General features: G+C 48.5%; 1 long non-coding RNA gene across 1 annotated transcript; it reads left to right on the forward strand.

Annotated features, from left to right (window-relative positions):
• Nucleotides 1-490: 490 nt before the first annotated feature.
• On the forward strand, nt 491-11,633 carry LOC137311138 (uncharacterized). Its single transcript, XR_010960220.1, has 2 exons — nt 491-786; nt 10,271-11,633. It is a non-coding gene; the product is annotated as an uncharacterized lncRNA (long non-coding RNA).
• The last annotated feature ends 3,563 nt before the right edge of the window (nt 11,634-15,196 follow it).

Genomic DNA, 15,196 nt, shown 5'->3' on the forward strand with positions numbered 1-15,196 from the left:
GTGTTCAGACAGAGAGACGTTACATACGGGACAATCAGTATATTAAGTCGTCCCGTATGTAACGTCTCTCTGTCTGAACACTATTCGACTCCTTTGATTGCCTTGACAACGGGCAGTTGGAAAGATTATCTGTAATCACCAGGCATTGTGCTCTGACTATGGAATCCCACACTCACCTGACAAAGGAGAAAGCCTCCGAAAGCTTGTGATTTTCAAATAAAACTGTTGGACTATAACCTGGTGTTGTAAGATTCCTTACAGAATATCTCAAAGGCTGAAGTGGAGAGCTCCCCGGGGGTAGGGGATGGCCGTGTGTCTCGTCCCAAACCCTCCCCAGGGGCGGGGACAATCTCTCAGTCTGCTGGGGTCCTCCAGCTTGTCCTGAGTGTATTTCTCTCTCTGTCTCTCTCCCAACTTTTCTCTCTCTTTGGATTCTCTGGTTTGTAACCGGGATTTGTGTCTCAGTGTTGGGGCTGAGGGATTGTCGGTGTAACTGGGAGAGGGAGGGGGGAGAGAGGGGGGAGAGAGGGGGAGTGGGAGGAGAGGAAGCTCTGGGCTCTTGCTGTGCCTTTTTAATCCCTTGCTTTTGTGTTGTAATCAATTCCCTCTCTCTCTCTCTCTCCCCTCAGGAAACTTTTCGATGAAATGCTGCAAGGAGATGATCCAGAAAGAGACATTTTGTGAGAAGGAGGAGGATGAGGGGGAATCCTGGGCCAAGAATCGTTCTCTCCGCTGGGGACTGACTGACTGAGACCTTCACCGCAGCCTGGACCCAATGGGGGTCACGTGAGTAATGTCTGGGTTACTCTGGGATCACTGGGATATTCAGGGGACATTGGGGGATCACTGGGACATTCTGGGGACACTGGGATGACACTGGGGGATCACTGATATTCTGGGGACACTGGGGGATCACTGGGACATTCTGGGGACACTGGGGGATCACTGGGACATTCTGGGGACACTGGAGGATCACTGGGACATTCTGGGGACACTGGAGGATCACTGGGACATTGTACAGGAGCTGACTCTGAGACACACACTGACCGTCTGACAGTGCAGCGCTCCCTCAGTACCGACCGTCCAACTGAATATCACCATCTGTTCACTGCAAGTGCAACTTTTCAGAAATAACACAAAGTGGATCAAACTATTATTCAGAGGCTGACAATGTGACATATCTCGGGTCTTAATTGAAATTAAAAGCTCTTTCAGGGAGCGTCCTGCAGCACCCAGAGGGCCGAAATGTGAAAACAGCCTCCAAATGTTTTCTTAGTTTGAAGTTTAATTTTTGAAAAGGTCACCGACAACTCAGAAAGAAATCGTGTTAATTCCGAAGCCATTTTGGGCCCCCATGTGAAATTGTATTGTAATGGAACCACACAGACACATGGGGAAGCTCGGGAGCAAACGGATTGGAATTTGAGATTTTAATCCCATATTCATTTGTGGTACAGCTCAGCTCAATTCAAACCCAATGTCTGTGCAAGGGACACGTGTCTCCTGACTGTACAGTCTGTGTGTGTGTGTGGGTGTGTGTGTGTCTCTCAGTCTCACTGGTCCCATAACATAACTTTAAAGCAGTAAAATTAACCAGAACCTGCTCCAAAGACAAAACCGATCCAGATCATGAAGGTGTGATGATTTCCTCCTTCTCTCTGCTCTGTTGGTGGGAGGCTCATTTCCAGTCCCAGGTATTTGTCTGTTCCCCATGTCTGATGGGTTGGTTCGTGTGAACAGTTTGTCAGAGAGTGTTTCACTGCCTCAGGGTGTTGACAGAGAGAGAGAGAGAAGCAGCTCCCATCCTGGTCTGAAAGACCCAGTCAATGAGAGATTTATAAAACAATCCAGCCCAGTGCAGTTAAACCTTGTCCCCCATTAATCCAAACACACCATATTGTGAGCAAAATTCAATATTTCACAGGGCCAGTGAGTCCCAGACACGGATTGTACCCACCTCCCTAAACGAAACTCAACTCCTTACTTTAAAAAGTGTCTGTCAAAACACAGCCCGTTTAGGGACTGAACCCCTCAAATAAACGTTACACTCAACATTGCAATCTCTCAGTGAATCATTCCCTTTTACCCACTGTGTGCTGTACATGTACAGGAGCTGACACTGAGGCACACACGGGCCGTACAGTACCAGACAGGAGTGAATCGTTCCCTTTTACCCACTGTGTACTGTACATGTACAGGAGCTGACACTGAGACACACACGGGCCGTACAGTACCAGACAGGAGTGAATCGTTCCCTTTTACCCACTGTGTGCTGTACATGTACAGGAGCCGATACTGAGACACACACGGGCCGTACCGTACCTGAGTACTTTTCAATCAAGAGAAATTCAGAGAGACAGCAGAGAGAGAGGGGCAGAGAGAGAGAAAAGGACAGAGAGAGAGGGGGGCGAGAGGCAGAGAGAGAGAGAGAGAAAAAGGTAGAGCGGGGAGAGAGTCAGAGAGAGAAAGACAGAGAGGGTGAGAGGCAGAAGGAGAGAGGGGGACAGAGAGAGAGAAAAAGAGAGAGGGGCAGAGAGTGAGGGGGAGAGAGGCAGAGAGTGGATTGGTACTGCCTGGTGATTTACCCGATTCCTGCGAGCAGCCAGGCCTCTCTGGGCTGTTTTATGGCTTCTCACCAGCAAGGGGGGGCCCCCATCTCCCACCCACCAATAAACTCTTTCAATCAGATGCTTCCCCTCACCCTCACACATTACCACTGTCGCAAGCCGCACACCCACAACCCACAGGTCACACACACTGGCAGCTATTCAACCATGGCAGGCACATCACCCAAACACCCTGCAGGACCCTCACCGACACACGTCCCACTTTCTGGCAGGAGACCCCCTCACACTCTCTCTCCCCCTCGCTCTGTCTTTTTCTCTCACTCTCTGTTCCTCTATCTTTCTCTGCCTCGATCCCCGCTCTGTCATTTTCTCTCTCTCTCGATCTCTCTGCCTCTCTCTCTGTTATTCTCTCTCTCTCCCCCCACTCTCTCTGTCTTTTTCTGTCTCTGCCTCTCTCTCTCTCTCTCTCTCTTTGCCTCTCTGTCCTTCTCTCTCTGTCCTTCTCTCTCTGCCCTTCTCTCTCTGCCCTTCTCTCTCTGCCCTTCTCTCTCTGCCCTTCTCTCTCTGCCCTTCTCTCTCTGCCCTTCTCTCTCTGCCCTTCTCTCTCTGCCCTTCTCTCTCTGCCCTTCTCTCTCTGCCCTTCTCTCTCTGCCCTTCTCTCTCTGCCCTTCTCTCTCTGCCCTTCTCTCTCTGCCCTTCTCTCTCTGCCCTTCTCTCTCTGCCCTTCTCTCTCTGCCCTTCTCTCTCTGCCCTTCTCTCTCTGCCCTTCTCTCTCTGCCCTTCTCTCTCTGTCTTTTTCTCTGTCTCTCTGTCCCTCTCTCTCTGTCCCTCTGCCTCTTTACCCCTCTCTCTGTCTCGCTCTCTCTGCCTCTCTCGCCCTGTCTTTGCCTTTTTCTCTGTCTCTCTCTCGTTCTCTTTCTATCTCTCTCCCCCTCGCTCTCTTTCTCTCTCTCTCTGTTTTTCTCACTACCTATCTGTCCCCCTCGCTGTCTCTCTGCCTATCTCCCACTCTCCCGCTGTGTTTTTCGCAGTCTGTCTCTCTGTCTCCCCCCTCTGCCTCTTTCTCCCTCTGCCTCTTTCTCCCTCTGCCTCTTTCTCCCTCTGCCTCTTTCTCCCTCTGCCTCTTTCTCCCTCTGCCTCTTTCTCCCTCTGCCTCTTTCTCCCTCTGCCTCTTTCTCCCTCTGCCTCTTTCTCCCTCTGCCTCTTTCTCCCTCTGCCTCTTTCTCCCTCTGCCTCTTTCTCCCTCTGCCTCTCTCTCCCTCTGCCTCTCTCTCCCTCTGCCTCTCTCCCGCTCTCTCTGCCTCTCTCCCGCTCTCTCTGCCTCTCTCCCGCTCTCTCTGCCTCTCTCCCGCTCTCTCTGCCTCTCTCCCGCTCTCTCTGCCTCTCTCCCGCTCTCTCTGCCTCTCTCCCGCTCTCTCTGCCTCTCTCCCGCTCTCTCTGCCTCTCTCCCGCTCTCTCTGCCTCTCTCCCGCTCTCTCTGCCTCTCTCCCGCTCTCTCTGCCTCTCTCCCGCTCTCTCTGCCTCTCTCCCGCTCTCTCTGCCTCTCTCCCGCTCTCTCTGCCTCTCTCCCGCTCTCTCTGCCTCTCTCCCGCTCTCTCTGCCTCTCTCCCGCTCTCTCTGCCTCTCTCCCGCTCTCTCTGCCTCTCTCCCGCTCTCTCTGCCTCTCTCCCGCTCTCTCTGCCTCTCTCCCGCTCTCTCTGCCTCTCTCCCGCTCTCTCTGCCTCTCTCCCGCTCTCTCTGCCTCTCTCCCGCTCTCTCTGCCTCTCTCCCGCTCTCTCTGCCTCTCTCCCGCTCTCTCTGCCTCTCTCCCGCTCTCTCTGCCTCTCTCCCGCTCTCTCTGCCTCTCTCCCGCTCTCTCTGCCTCTCTCCCGCTCTCTCTGCCTCTCTCCCGCTCTCTCTGCCTCTCTCCCGCTCTCTCTGCCTCTCTCCCGCTCTCTCTGCCTCTCTCCCGCTCTCTCTGCCTCTCTCCCGCTCTCTCTGCCTCTCTCCCGCTCTCTCTGCCTCTCTCCCGCTCTCTCTGCCTCTCTCCCGCTCTCTCTGCCTCTCTCCCGCTCTCTCTGCCTCTCTCCCGCTCTCTCTGCCTCTCTCCCGCTCTCTCTGCCTCTCTCCCGCTCTCTCTGCCTCTCTCCCGCTCTCTCTGCCTCTCTCCCGCTCTCTCTGCCTCTCTCCCGCTCTCTCTGCCTCTCTCCCGCTCTCTCTGCCTCTCTCCCGCTCTCTCTGCCTCTCTCCCGCTCTCTCTGCCTCTCTCCCGCTCTCTCTGCCTCTCTCCCGCTCTCTCTGCCTCTCTCCCGCTCTCTCTGCCTCTCTCCCGCTCTCTCTGCCTCTCTCCCGCTCTCTCTGCCTCTCTCCCGCTCTCTCTGCCTCTCTCCCGCTCTCTCTGCCTCTCTCCCGCTCTCTCTGCCTCTCTCCCGCTCTCTCTGCCTCTCTCCCGCTCTCTCTGCCTCTCTCCCGCTCTCTCTGCCTCTCTCCCGCTCTCTCTGCCTCTCTCCCGCTCTCTCTGCCTCTCTCCCGCTCTCTCTGCCTCTCTCCCGCTCTCTCTGCCTCTCTCCCGCTCTCTCTGCCTCTCTCCCGCTCTCTCTGCCCTTCGCTCTCTCTGTCCTTCGCTCTCTCTGTCCTTCGCTCTCTCTGTCCTTCGCTCTCTCTGTCCTTCGCTCTCTCTGTCCTTCGCTCTCTCTGTCCTTCGCTCTCTCTGTCCCTCTCGCCCTGTCTTTGCCTTTTTCTCTGTCTCTCTCTCGCTCTCTTTCTATCTCTCTCCCCCTCGCTCTCTTTCTCTCTCGCTCTCTGTTTTTCTCACTACCTATCTGTCCCCCTCGCTGTCTCTCTGCCTATCTCCCACTCTCCCGCTGTGTTTTTCGCTGTCTCTCTCTCTCTCTCTCTGTCTCTCTCTCTGTCTCTCTCTATCTCTCTCTCTATCTCTCTCTGTGTGCTGTACATGTACAGGAGCTGACACTGAGACACACACGGGCCGTACAGTACCAGACAGGAGTGAATCGTTCCCTTTTACGCACCATGTGCTGTACATGTACAGGAGCTGACACTGAGACACACAGTAACAAACTTTATATGGTATCAGGAGTTAACCCCTTACATGCTGTTTCTAGCAATACAAAAATATAAGTTAAAGAAGATGGTGGGGAGGGCAGGAATGCTGTGGACCCAATCGCTCATCTCTGCCCAGCTCCGTCATGCCAGAATATCACCATCTGTTCGAGCCCAAATTCCTCCCTTCGTTCATTGCAAGTGCAACTTTTCAGAAATAACACAAAGTGGATCAAACTATTATTCAGAGGCTGACAATGTGACATATCTCGGGTCTTAATTGAAATTAAAAGCTCTTTCAGGGAGCGTCCTGCAGCACCCAGAGGGCCGAAATGTGAAAACAGCCTCCAAATGTTTTCTTAGTTTGAAGTTTAATTTTTGAAAAGGTCACTGACAACTCAGAAAGAAATCGTGTTAATTCCGAAGCCATTTTGGGCCCCCATGTGAAATTGTATTGTAATGGAACCACACAGACACATGGGGAAGCTCGGGAGCAAACTGATTGGAATTTGAGATTTTAATCCCATATTCATTTGTGGCACAGCTCAGCTCAATTCAAACCCAATGTCTGTGCAAGGGACACGTGTCTCCTGACTGTACAGTCTGTGTGTGTGTGTGTGTGTGTGTCTCAGTCTCACTGGTCCCATAACATAACTTTAAAGCAGTAAAATTAACCCGAACCTGCTCCAATGACAAAACCGATCCAGATCTTGAAGGTGTGATGATTTCCTCCTTCTCTCTGCTCTGTTGGTGGGAGGCTCATTTCCAGTCCCAGGTATTTGTATATTCCCCATGTCTGATGGGTTGGTTCCTGTGAACAGTTTGTCAGAGAGTGTTTCACTGCCTCAGGGTGTTTACAGAGAGAGAGAGAGAAGCAGCTCCCATCCTGGTCTGAAAGACCCAGTCAATGAGAGATTTATAAAAACAATCCAGCCCAGTGGAGTTAAACCTTGTCCCCTATTAATCCAAACACACCATATTGTAAGCAAAATTCAATATTCACAGGGCCAGTGAGTCCCAGACACGGATTGTACCCACCTCCCAAAACTAAACTCAACTCCTTATTTTAAAAAGCGTCTGTCAAAACACAGCCCGATTAGGGACTGAACCCCTCAAATAACCGTTACACTCAACATTGCAATCTCTCAGTGAATCGTTCCTTTTTACCCACCGTGTGCTGTACATGTACAGGAGCTCACACTGAGACACACACGGGCCGTACAGTACCAGACAGGAGTGAATCGTTCCCTTTTACCCACTGTGTGCTGTATATGTACAGGAGCTGACACTGAGACACACACGGGCCGTACAGTACCAGACAGGAGTGAATCGTTCCCTTTTACCCACTGTGTGCTGTACATGTACAGGAGCTGACACTGAGACACACACGGGCCGTACAGTACCAGACAGGAGTGAATCGTTCCCCTTTACCCACTGTGTGCTGTACATGGACAGGAGCTGACACTGAGACACACACGGGCCGTACAGTACCAGACAGGAGTGAATCGTTCCCTTTTACCCACTCTGTGCTGTACACGTACAGTACAGTTGTGGTGGTGGTTGTTCTGGTGGCCCAAACGCAAAGGCCGCCGCTCTGGCATCGCTCTGGGATCCCCGGCTGCACCCTGGCCTCACTCTGGGCTGACTGGGTGCACGCTGGGACCCCGGCATCACTCTGGGGTCACTGGGACATTCTGGGGTCACTGCGGGATCACTGGGGACACTCTGTCGGCCGCTTGCCGCCATCTGATAAGATGGCGGCGGCGGCCATTTTTTCCAAGATGGTGGCCGCGCCGGCCGCCATTTTGTCCAAGACGGACTCTGCGCTTGCCTCCATTTTGTCCAAGCTGGCTTCATTTATTATATAAATAATTAAAAAGTTTAAAATGTAATATAAATAACTCAATATTTTAATTCATTAAATAAATAATGAATTGCTTATTTTATTATATCAATAATTAAATTGTTTTCAAGTGTTTAATTTATTATATGAATACTTCAAATGTTTCATTTATTATAAAGAGAATTCAATAGTTTAAATTATTCGATTGATTAATTTATTCTGTAAATAACCAAGAGTTTAATTTATTGTATAAAAAATTCAATAGCTAAATTTATTATGTAAATAGTTCAATTGTTTAATATTTTATAAATAATTCAAGTGTTTAATTTTTATGTAAATTATTGAATTGTTTAATTTATTATATGAATAATTAAATTGATATATTTGATAAATAATTCAGTAGTTTAATTATATAATAATTGAAGTGTATAATTTACTATATAAATAGCTCCGTTGTTTAATTTATTATTTAAATAATTCAACTGTTTCATTTATTATCTAAATAATTCAACTGTTTCATTTATTGTATAAATAATTCAATAGTTTAATTCATTATATAAATAATCAATTGTTTAATGTCTTACATAACTACGTCAGTTGTTAAATTAAACTATTGAATTATTTTCATAATAAATTAAGTATCCAAATAATTCAATAGTTTAATTTATTATATAATAATGCATGTCTAATTTATTATATAAAAAATCAATTGTTTAATTTATTGTATAAATAATTCAAGTGTTAAATTTATTCTATGAAGAAACAATGGTTTAATTCATTATACAAATAACCAATTATATGGTTTAGTTTATTATATAAATAATCCAAGTGTTAAAATTATTATATAAAGAGGTCAAGTGTTTAAATTATATAATTAATTCAAAGGTTTAACTTATCATACAAAGATTCAAGTGTTTATTTAAGCATCTTAATAATCCATTATTTAATTTATTGAATGAAGAATTTCAAAACGTTATTTATGATATAAACAATCAAGTGTTTCATTTATTATATAAATAATCAAGTGTTTCATTTATTATATAAATAATCAAGTGTTTCATTTATTATAAATAATTCAAAGGTTTAATTCATTACACACAATCAATTGTTGACTTTATTACATAAAGAAGTCTCGTGTTTAATTTATTATATAAATAATTCAACTAAATATTGAATTCTTTATATAATAAATTAAATGAAGGAATATTTATATAATGAATTAAACTATTGAATTATTTCTATGATAAATTAAACTAATTGTTCATGTAATAAATTAAACAATTGATTATTTAATGAATTGAACTGTTCAATTATTTATGAAATGAATTGAACGATTGAATTATTTATATTATAAATTAAACACTTGAATTATCTGCTTCCAATGTTTTTGTTTTTCGGCCTGATATTAAGATCATCAATGGCGGCTGCATCACCCAGCATGCAGCGCGGTTCAGATTGTGCCCCATCTGAATCCGTGGAGCCCAGCGCGCAGGCGCAGTTGTGACTTATTATCAGTCAGTGTGTCCTGAGCATGCGCGGCCAGTCGAGGCTGCGGGAGGAGCGCGTTCGGTGCAGGTCAGAGGATCGGAGCAAGAGGCTCAATAAACCCCGGGGCCCGGGTCCGGGCTCAGGCCCAGGCTCAGGCTTTACAAACCCCGAGTGCGGCCCCAGACCCGAATATAAAACAGTGAACATTATCCCCCCCTCACTACCCGCCGGGAAATGAAGGGGAAATGGGGATCGGTCAGGGAGCGTCTGTAAATGAAGGAGAAATGGTTATCGGTCAGGGAGCGTCTGTAAATGAAGGAGAAATGGGGATCGGTCAGGGAGCGTCTGTAAATGAAGGAGAAATGGTGATCGGTCAGGGAGCGTCTGCAAATGAAGGAGAAATGGTGATCGGTCAGGGAGCGTCTGAAAATGAAGGAGAAATGGCGATCGGTCAGGGAACGTCTGTAAATGAAGGAGAAATGGTGATCGGTCAGGGAGCGTCTGCAAATGAAGGAGAAATGGTGATCGGTCAGGGAGCGTCTGCAAATGAAGGAGAAATGGTGATCGGTCAGGGAGCGTCTGAAAATGAAGGAGAAATGGCGATCGGTCAGGGAACGTCTGTAAATGAAGGAGAAATGGTGATCGGTCAGGGAGCGTCTGTAAATGAAGGAGAAATGGTGATCGGTCAGGGAGCGTCTTTAAATAAAGGAGAAATGGTGATCTCGAAATCTTCAGTCATCCAGGGAGCTCGAGCTTTGGATGCTGTTCCTTTCCTCCTCGTGGGAATCTGTCTACTCTGTTCCCAAACCCACTCCTCCTTGAAGGCCTCCCACTGTTCAATTACTGTTCTGCCTGCCAATTTTTGATTCCAATCCACCTGGACAAGATCCCTTTTTAACTCACTGGAATTAGCCCTCCTCCAGTTAAGAATTTTCACATTTGACTGTCCCCTGTCCTTTTCCATAACTGTTCTAAACCGAATGAGATTATGATCACTGCTGCCCCACTGAAACATGCTCCACCTGCCCCACTTCATTCTTCACACCGAGCCCACTGCTGTACTCACACTCTCTCACACTCACTCTCTCACACTCACTCTCTCACACTCACTCTCACACTCACTCTCTCACCCTTTCACTCATGGTTTCGGGCCACTGAAAGATGATGCGATGGGTTTGGATTTCAGCACAGGGAGGAGGGAGAGTGTGTGGGACGGGGGATTTACAGCTTTGAGTAATGAGAGAGGAAATAATGTTCCATAGAAAGTAGAGCTATCTGATCTGAATTTCTATCCTGCAATTACATTGATAACTTTTATAAACTCCTTTTACAGGGGAGGATTTACAGAGGGAAACTCAAATCAAAGATCACGTCAAGATCTGACAGAGTCACTCGATTCATCAGGACCTGAATATCATCGGCCTTTGAATGTGGAAGGAGAAATGTTTGTCTGTTCTATCCGTGGGAGAAGATTTCAAACATCAGTGTGAGTGGAAAAGCACCGAGACACACACACACCCGAGTGAGAGTGTTCCAGTGCACTGACTGTGGAAAGAGCTTTCCCCAATTACACAGCCAGAAAAAACATCACACCATTCACAGCGGGGAGAAACCGTACACGTGTTCTGTGTGTGGACGAGGCTTCAACTGATCGTCCAACCTGGAGAGACACAAGGACACCCGGACCACGGAGAAACCGTGGAAATGTGGGGACTGTGGGAAGGGATTCAATTACCCTTCAGAGCTGGAAACTCATCGACGCAATCACACTGGGGAGAGGCCGTTCACCTGCTCCGTGTGTGGGAAGGGATTCACTCAGTCATCCGACCTGCTGAAACACCAGCGAGTTCACACTGGGGAGAGACCTTTTCAATGTTCTGACTGTGAGAAGAGGTTTAAAAGCAAAACTGATCTCATGAGACACCAGCGTACTCACACTGGGGAGAGGCCGTTCACCTGCTCCGTGTGTGGGAAAGGATTCACTCAGTCATCCGCCCTGCTGACACACCAGCGAGTTCACACTGGGGAGAGACCTTTTAAATGTTCTGACTGTGAGAAGAGGTTTAAAAGCAAATTTAATCTGCTGAAACACCAACGCACTCACCAGCGAGTTCACACGAGGGAGAGGCCGTTCTCCTGCTCTGTGTGAAAGAAGAGATTCACTCGGTCATCCCTCCTTCTGTCACACCAGCGAGTTCACACTGAAGAGAGACCTTTCAATGTTCTGACTGTGAGAAAAGATTTTAAATCAGAAACGAACTGCTGAGACATCGACACACTCACACTGGGGAGAGACTGTTCACCTGCTCCATGTGTGGGAAGAGATTCACTCGATCATCCCACCTTCTGAAACATCAACTTGTTGACACTATTGAGTGACCTTTTAACTCAGTGACTGTGAGAAGAGCTTTAAATGCAGAAATGAACTGCTGACACATCAACGCATGCCCATTGGTTGAGAGACTGTTCACCTGCTCCGTGTGTGGGAAGGGATTCACTCAGTCATCACACGTGCTGAGACTCCAGTGAGTTCACATATGACTGCAGGGGTTGGATTCTGCTGTTAATCCCATCCAGGACTGAACCATGTTCATTCTGACAGTTGGGGTTTGTTTCTCCTGATGTTAATAACCCCGATAACTGGGCTAGAGTTTAATATTCTGGATATCTGTTAAATAAATCAGCTTTGTTTTAAACACCTTGTTGTAGATTTTGGTCTTTCCCACCTGAGTGTTTAGCATCACCTGACTGGAGCTCAGAAAGGACAATCTGGGGGGAGGATCGTCCGGTGGGAACAGAACTTCAGCCTGGACACAGTCCTTCAGGGCCACACTGAGAGGGGCAAACGGCACTTTGGTCTTTCTCGTCTCTCTTCACTGACAGCAAAGTCACTGTGTGGCGTCCAGTCTAAAAATGACCGTGGTCATTATTCTATGAAGATTTAACCTGTTTGTGCGACAGTCCTGAGTCTACCATTTAAGGCAGGCGTTGACTCATTTAAAATAAACCCATTTAAAATAAATGATTTAAAGTCTGAATTAAAATAGCAGAGGGAGGAGTTCACAGGAGCCTGTTAACTGCTGGTACAATTATACAACAGTCATTTGATCTCCAGATAAAGAAGGACCTGCAGTGTGTTTCCAGAATTCCCGGTTTTATTGATGTGTGCGTGTTATTTATTTATTTATTTTTTTATTCGTTCACGGGATGTGGGCGTCGCTGGCAAGGCCGGCATTTATTGCCCATCCCTAATTGCCCTTGAGAAGGTGGTGGTGAGCCGCCTTCTTGAACCGCTGCAGTCCGTGTGGTGACTGTTCTCCCACAGTGCTGTTAGGAAGGGAGTTCCAGGATTTTGACCCAGCGACAATGAAGGAACGGCGATATATTTCCAAGTCGGGATGGTGTGTGACTTGGAGGGGAACGTGCAGGTGGTGTTGTTCCCATGCGCCTGCTGCCCTTGTCCTTCTAGGTGGTAGAGGTCGCGGGTTTGGGAGGTGCTGTCGAAGAAGCCTTGGCGAGTTGCTGCAGTGCATCCTGTGGATGGTGCACACTGCAGCCACAGTGCGCCGGTGGTGAAGGGAGTGAATGTTTAGGGTGGTGGATGGGGTGCCAATCAAGCGGGCTGCTTTATCTTGGATGGTGTCGAGCTTCTTGAGTGTTGTTGGAGCTGCACTCATCCAGGCAAGTGGAGAGTATTCCATCACACTCCTGACTTGTGCCTTGTAGATGTCAGAAAGGCTTTGGGGAGTCAGGAGGTGAGTCACTCGCCGCAGAATACCCAGCCTCTGACCTGCTCTCGTAGCCACAGTATTTATATGGCTGGTCCAGTTCAGTTTCTGGTCAATGGTGACCCCCAGGATGTTGATGGTGGGGGATTCGGCGATGGTAATGCCGTTGAATGTCAAGGGGAGGTGGTTAGACTCTCTCTTGTTGGAGATGGTCATTGCCTGGCACTTATCTGGCGCGAATGTTACTTGCCACTTATCAGCCCAAGCCTGGATGTTGTCCAGGTCTTGCTGCATGCAGGCTCGGACTGCTTCATTATCTGAGGGGTTGCGAATGGAACTGAACACTGTGCAGTCATCAGCGAACATCCCCATTTCTGACCTTATGATGGAGGGAAGGTCATTGATGAAGCAGCTGAAGATGGTTGGGCCTAGGACACTGCCCTGAGGAACTCCTGCAGCAATGCCCTGGGGCTGAGATGATTGGCCTCCAACAACCACTACCATCTTCCTTTGTGCTAGGTATGACTCCAGCCACTGGAGAGTTTTCCCCCTGATTCCCATTGACTTCAATTTTACTCGGGCTCCTTGGTGCCACACTCGGTCAAATGCTGCCTTGATGTCAAGGGCAGTCACTCTCACCTCACCTCTGGAATTCAGCTCTTTTGTCCATGTTTGGACCAAGGCTGCAATGAGGTCTGGAGCCGAGTGGTCCTGGCGGAACCCAAACTGAGCATCGGTGAGCAGGTTATTGGTGAGCAAGTGCCGCTTGATAGCACTGTCGACGACACCTTCCATCACTTTGCTGATGATTGAGAGCAGACTGATGGGGCGGTAATTGGCCGGATTGGATTTGTCCTGCTTTTTGTGGACAGGACATCCCTGGGCAATTTTCCACATTGTCGGGTGGATGCCAGTGTTGCAGCTGTACTGGAACAGCTTGGCTAGAGGCGCAGCTAGTTCTGGAGCACAAGTCTTCAGCACCACAGCTGGGATGTTGTCAGGGCCCATAGCCTTTGCTGTATCCAGTGCACTCAGCCGTTTCTTGATATCACGTGGAGTGAATCGAATTGGCCGAAGACTGGCTTCCGTGATGGTGGGGATATCGGGAGGAGGCTGAGATGGATTATCCACTCGGCACTTCTGGCTGAAGATGGTTGCAAACGCTTCAGCCTTGTCTTTTGCACTCACGTGCTGGACTCCGCCATCATTGAGAATGGGGATGTTTGCAGAGCCTCCTCCTCCTGTTAGTTGTTTAATTGTCCACCACCATTCACGACTGGATGTGGCAGGACTGCAGAGCTTTGATCTGATCCGTTGGTTGTGGAATCGCTTCGCTCTGTCTATAGCATGTTGCTTCCGCTGTTGAGCATGCATGTAGTGCTGAGTTGTAGCTTCACCAGGTTGGCATCTCATTTTGAGGTACGCCTGGTGCTGCTCCTGGCATGCTCTTCTACACTCCTCATTGAACCAGGGTTGATCCCTTGGCTTGTTGGTAATGGTAGAGTGAGGAATATGCCGGGCCATGAGGTTACAGATTGTGCTGGAATACAATTCTGCTGCTGCTGATGGCCCACAGCGCCTCATGGATGCCCAGTTCTGAATCTATCCCATTTAGCACGGTGGTAGTGCCACACAACACGTTGGATGGTGTCCTCAGTGCGAAGACGGGATTTCATCTCCACGAGGACTGTGCGGTGGTCACTCCGACCAATACTGTCATGGACAGATGCATTTGCGACAGGGAGATTGGTGAGGACGAGGTCAAGTCAGTTTTTCCCTCGTGTTGGTTCGCTCACCACCTGCCGCAGGCCCAGTCTAGCAGCTATGTCCTTCAGGACTCGGCCAGCTCGGTCAGTAGTGGTGCTACACATTGAAGTCCCCCACCCAGAGTCCATTTTGTGCCCTTGCTACCCTCAGTGCTTCCTCCAAGTGGTGTTCAACATGGAGGAGGACTGATTCATCAGCTGAGGGAGGACAGTAGGTGGTAATCAGCAGGAGGTTTCCTTGCCCATGTTTGACCTGATGCCATGAGATTTCATGGGGTCCAGAGTCAATGTTGAGGACTCCCAGGGCCACTCCCTCCTGACTGTATATCACTGTACCGCCACCTCTGGTGGGTCTGTCCTGCCGGTGGGACAGGACATCCCCAGGGATGGTGATGGAAGAGTCTGGGACGTTGGCTGAAAGATATGATTCTGTGAGTGTGGCTATGTCAGGCTGTTGCTTGACAAGTCTGTGGGACAGCTCTCCCAATTTTGGCACAAGTCCCCAGATGTTAGTAAGGAGGACCTTGCAGGGTCGACTGGGCTTGGTGTTTTGCTGTTGTCGTGTACGGTGCCGGGTGATCCGTCTGGTTTTATTCTTATTATGACTTTTCGTAGCGAGATTTTACAACTGAGTGGCTTGCTGGGCCATTTCAGAGGGCAATTCAGAATCAATCACGTTGCTGTGGGTCTGGAGTCACATATAGGCCAGACCAGGTAAGGGCGGCAGGCTTCCTTCCCGAAAGGACATTAGTGAACCAGCTGGGT

Source organism: Heptranchias perlo, unplaced genomic scaffold (genome assembly GCF_035084215.1).
Source record: "Heptranchias perlo isolate sHepPer1 unplaced genomic scaffold, sHepPer1.hap1 HAP1_SCAFFOLD_304, whole genome shotgun sequence".
NCBI lineage: Eukaryota > Metazoa > Chordata > Chondrichthyes > Hexanchiformes > Hexanchidae > Heptranchias > Heptranchias perlo.